The sequence below is a fragment of the Mytilus californianus genome, unplaced genomic scaffold, assembly GCF_021869535.1.
Source record: "Mytilus californianus isolate M0D057914Y unplaced genomic scaffold, xbMytCali1.0.p SCAF_9, whole genome shotgun sequence".
Classification (NCBI taxonomy): Eukaryota; Metazoa; Mollusca; class Bivalvia; order Mytilida; family Mytilidae; genus Mytilus; species Mytilus californianus.
The window spans coordinates 44,692,897-44,698,794 of NW_026262745.1; the positions used below are offsets into that span (position 1 = coordinate 44,692,897).

Sequence of the window (5,898 nt, forward strand, 5' to 3'; positions counted from 1 at the left end):
TTCCTGTATTTAGTATGCACTTGGTACTTTTGATTTTTTTAAATACTTTTTAAACATTTATTATGATGAAAAACTTTTTAAAAAATTCCTTGATATTTCTTTAATCATTATAGAATGTATATTAACCTTTATTTGTTTTTAATTTATTAATTTTTTTCACATGTTTACATAAAAATCTAAAACTTAAAAACAATACCAATGTATTTACATACAATTTGTAGATATGTTTTTTTTTAACAATTAACAATAATCTTAACCTCAGGTTATTCCTTTCACTATAACTAATTATCAAGTACAAGTTTGTCCCTTCATTAAAATGTCAAAGGCAATTTTTTTAAACCATCATATGTATATGTTAAAATCTGTACATATGGATATTATTTAAACACTTTCTACAAATTTTTAAATACAGCAGTCAAAATATACAAGAATGGAGTCCAATATAGTTGACAAAAGACAAGGCTGGAAAATGCTACAATTACTTCTTCAGTTATCAGTGGAAGCTTTAAAGTTCCTTTAAATTTCACATGAGGTACATAAGAAAACTTTTAAAATCTAAATTAACATTTTTAGTAGAAACTTGAAATTGTAAGAAAATTATTTAGAAAATAATTTTTTTACATTAATCTGGATAAAAATTAAAAATGCAATCAAATAATCAGCATTGAAAATCTAATGGTGATTACATGTAACAATGACGTTACAAATTTGAAAACTGTATTTTTTTTTTTTAAATCTTGTACAAATGTTTTCACTGTTAAAAAGTGCATGTATATGTATAAAAGTTTCGTTCTGTTCTTGCCTGATGTAATTTTTTTTATTTTATTCTAAATTCTATATAGGTCTTGTATGTCTTTTGACAAAAGTAATTAAAATGTAATTAATAACATTGGCAATGTAATTGTAATGTTATTAATTACATTTGAAAATCAATGTAATTGTGATGTAATTAATTACATTTAACATGTTTAAAAAGCAATGTAATTGAAATGTAATTAATTACTTTGGCATGTAATTGACCCCAGATCGGGTTGGGGGATGGGGAGGGTAGTTGTTCATAATTGTTTAAGGGGTATTTTTTTCTCTGACGAGTCAATGTTTAGCTTTATTCGTTGAGTTGTCTCCTTCATATCGTACGTCACAAATTTTAAAAGTTGCATGAAAAGTCAAGTTTGGCATATGTTGTTGCATGAAGAGTAATGGTCCTTCATGTGCAATCTTTGAGTCCAACGAAAGCCTTGATTAATATTACATAAAAAGAACTCAAAAGTCAAAATAAAGGATCCCTCTAACGGATCTTACATGTGATTCGTCAAGCGTACATACCTTTTGTCAAATAATAAGAAAGCTCGATCATTCATTATAGCAATAATCAAATCAACATCTGTTTTTAACCTATGACATTTATCTTTTATTTCAATAAATAAATGCATGCAGCAAAATCAAATATAATTAAGTAATCTTTAACAAGTGGAATCAATTCGACGATCAGCGCTTCTTTGCAGACAAAAAGGTGCTCTCTGTCACGTCCGCGTTGTTGTACTATTTTATGGGCTTAGACAACGAAAAGTGTATAGTTTTAAGTAATCATATTTATTGACAAAAAAGTTTTTCTAGGATGTTAGAAAAGTGCTGATAATTCCTGAGTTTGATATAAATTCACATTCATTGAAAATTTTACCATGAGCTACATAACCAATGGTTTAAAAGTTCAATAACAGAATTTTAACCCTTGCTTACGTAACCTTCTGTCAAAAGATTTAACAATGGGTTATATCTAACAAAGAGAAGAACAACCGTGTCCTGATTGCACCTGTGCTATTTCCCAGTTCATATATAATCCAGCTGAACACGTTATTACTGATGACATGAACAATGTCAATAACACTTCACTGCGAAACATGTTATCAAAAAGTCCCATGTATCGTGAGCCTAAATCCATCAATTGGAAGAACAACGTCAAATACTGATGGATTCAGTCGTGGATTATGCCAGACAATGGTCTAGACGCGAAAAAGAAGAAGTATATATTCTTTCCGAATGTATTAAAATAAAACAAAACATCGTTTGTGTGTGAATATCACATCACAGAAACTGCTTGAAAAAGGAATTTGGTATTGATAATTCACTCACTCGGAAACTCAAAATATACCCTTGAGACACTTAACATGGAGAAAATTCTGAATATTCATAGGTCTGTTCTACGTTCCTTTGAAATTTTAACCAATGATAAAGAACTGAATCTTGTATTGAATACCTAAATTTGAAAAGTGTCATTAAAAACATCGTTATACTGATGTGTCTTCCAAGTGCTCCACTGAACCTCTTTCTAGCCCAGTAGTCAGCACTTCTGTGTTGACATGATTTATCATTGATATGCTCATAATTATAAATTAACTGTTGAAAAGACTTTGAATTTTTCGAAATAATAAGGATTTTCTACCCCAGGAATAGATTACCTTAGCTGTATTTGGCAAAACTTTTAGGAATTTTTGGTCCTCAACACTCTTCAACTTCGTACTTTGTTTGGCCTTTTTAACTTTTTTTATTCGAGCGCTACTGATGAGTCTTTTTTAGACGAAACGCGCGTCTGGCGTACAAACTTTCAATCCTGGTATCTATGATGAGTTTATTTCTAAATTTTCAACATCAATTTTATCAGCAACTAAAGCAGCTTTCAAAGTAGTTGTGAAACTACCTTCTTTAGCGGCGATGTGAATCAGAGGTGGACACTACACAATTCCAACGATCTGCTGGAGTACATTCAACCTAAGTCCATTTCCTCTTCCAAAAGTATGAAAACATTAGACTTTTCTACCCCTTACACAAGTATTCCCCATTACAAACTAAAAGACATATGTATGCTTAATTTAAGATCAGGTCTAGCCGGTTGTTATTTGTGGAGATTAAACTCAAAACTTAGACGACTTTTTGCCTTTTAGTTACCACACTGTGAAGTTCACTTGCTCTGAATAACAAACAACGACCAGATTTATTGCATGGATGATAAAGTACCTTCTTAATTTCCACTAGAAACACAAATCTCTGTACTACTTATCACATCAAACTGTCAACTTCATAATGTGTTACTTTCCCACTATCTTATCAACGGTTATTACACAATTAATTCACTGTCATCATAGAGACTTTGTCAGTAGGAATTATTGTAAACCTAATCCTTCAATCATTCTAATTTTCATACTACAATAACACAAAATGAACTCAGATAGCAGTCTTGAAAAACCAGCTTGGTTACTTCTCGACACAAATTTTCACTTGACCGTTGGCGTTCATTTGAGCCTTCCAAATGACGATTTGCATATTGCCACTTGAAACTAATTGATTAAGTGTGTCACATATCAAGAACTTATAGTCTGGGTGCATTTAAAAAAACTGTTTGCTTCACAATAGTGACGATCGACATGGTCATCTTGACAACTATGTGCAATACACATATATATTCGTACGCCAAAACGTACAGTGAAATCGATAATACATAGCCGTATTTGAAAATCAAAAATAAGACCACGCGATAATCAAACGACGCATGGATTAAAAAATGCACGAGTTCAATCCATAGTGTAGTTCGGTCAGTCGTTGTCCTATTTTTATATATTTAATATGGCAATGAGTTATAACATAAATGAAACACAAGTTGATCATGATATAATTCAGTTCGTAGTGCTTCACTTAATGAATTAAATTCACAATAATGAAACAGATCCAACCTCTTTATCTTATTTCTTGCTATAAAAACTTTTTTCTTATAACTTTAGATCTAACAACAATATTAGAATGGGTGTAATATCGTCTACAACAAACGGTATCGACGAGGAGTAAACAAAAGTAAAAGAAGTGGTGTTTGCGGCAAGGCAAGGGAAATGGGACACTGTATTTTCAATCTTGAAAACCCATCCGCATTTGGTGAACGCTATTCCAGAAGAAAGGCGATGGGGGGTATTACACCAAGCTGTATGGTGGAACAAACCAGATATATTAAAAAAGTTGCTCCGTATGCCAGCTTGTGATTCAAGAGTACAAACGAAAGAAACCATGTCCGAGGTTGGGGAAACCAGTGCATGTACCCCACACGAAGTCGCAAAGAAATAAGAATATAAAGACATAGAAACACTCTTGGAGCAGCATTCAATTAAACTGACAACTCAAGAAGAATCATTGGACTTGCCAACCTTCCATTATCAAAACAGCGATGTTCAGCTCGAAGGTCTTGGACTACTTCGAATTACTCTTGCATCATACAGGCAAACATTGTGTCCTTTCACAATTAACAATAAACCCCTTGCTGGAGTAATGGAACAAATATTTAGATATATTGACACTAATGATAACTGGTCGACAGTCAAAACAAAGATCTGCGACTCTTTGTACACCGTTTGCCAAAAAGCAGTTACAGTTTTACAAGCGACGAAGACAAAGGAAGACTTTTATTCTAAAATAGTAAATGTTTACACTAATGAAGACACGCAATTGTACATGTACCTCAATACCGCATTACGAAGGCAAGAGGAAAGGGAATACACACCAACTGCTAAAGATCTTGGGCTAGGACCTTATATTTTGATGTTCCATTTGTTACTCATGCATTGGAATACGCTCGTACCTGAAGAAGGCATTACTTATCGGCGTATGTTAGTGAAGGATTCCGATTGCAGTAGGTACCAGAAAGGTACACAGTTTATTTGGTTGTCTTTTGTCTCCTCGTCAGTTGATCTAGCAAAGGCCGCACCATTTCCAACTTGTGTCAAGACAGGAGAACACGAAATGACATTCATAATTGATAACCGAAATCCAAGTAGATGGCGACCTCGAAATATTGAAAAGCACGCTCAATATGTTGAACGAGAACGCGTTTATCCGGCAGGTGGTGAATTTCTAGTAACAGATCGCACTGAAAACGATGGCACAACGGAGGTTCGTCTTAAGCTTCTTGATAGAGGACTGGCTAGTGCTCAATTTCCCATTTAAAAAAAATCATACAATCGAAACCAATAACTCACCATGATGCGAACATTATGGCCTATTTGCAAATAATTCAGAAATAGGCAAACTTTAAAACATCTTAGATGTGTATATTATTGTATATATAATTGTTCACTATGTAGTTTAATACAACTAAATAACAGTATTTTTAAACACTATTCTACTTATTATTCTTCGTTTAGATATATACTGGAATCAACAACGGGATCAAGATCAATATTGATGCAATCGTTTTAATGATCAAGCGTTCGTCTGATGTTGCAGTGGACAAACTATTTAACAGGTTATCAGAACGAACTGTCACTTTCTGAATGCTGTCTTTTTTCATAAATAAGATGTATTTTTCACCATTCTATCCCATGAGAAATGTTGTTTAATAATTATAGTAATGTGTAGAGCATTACAATTTCCTTTTATTCAAAAATTTGAATATAATATGTTGCACTATGTTATCAAACAAACACCATATGATAACTATAGATTCTACCACTGCAATGAGAGTGACACGATATTTCTCCACTCGTGACAGTTAAAAAATGTTTTTAATACGCGAGGCTCTCCGACCGTTTTACATATTGGAAATTTAACTGTCGAGAGTGGAGAAATATCGTATTGCACGAAATTTGGTTGTAGAATCTGTTTCTCTAATGATGTTAAGACGATATGCAGACAATTTTTATCCTGTTTTTCTAACAATTTGCAAAGAGATATGTTCCTTTCATTACACGTCACCAGCATGGTAGGTTTTTTTGTGACGTAACAAAAGGAAAATAAGAGGGAAACAAGAACATTTGACACCATAATTTTGACCAATGAAGAACTGCGATCAAACGAACCCCACGTTAATTAAATAAAAATAATCATCAGGTCAGGAAAAGGATAAAAAGGCTAAGATTT

At 32.8% G+C, this 5,898-nt stretch overlaps 1 pseudogene; it reads left to right on the forward strand.

The window, feature by feature from the left end:
- Window positions 1–3,843: 3,843 nt before the first annotated feature.
- On the forward strand, window positions 3,844–5,154 carry LOC127715908 (uncharacterized; annotated as a pseudogene).
- Window positions 5,155–5,898: the final 744 nt, after the last annotated feature.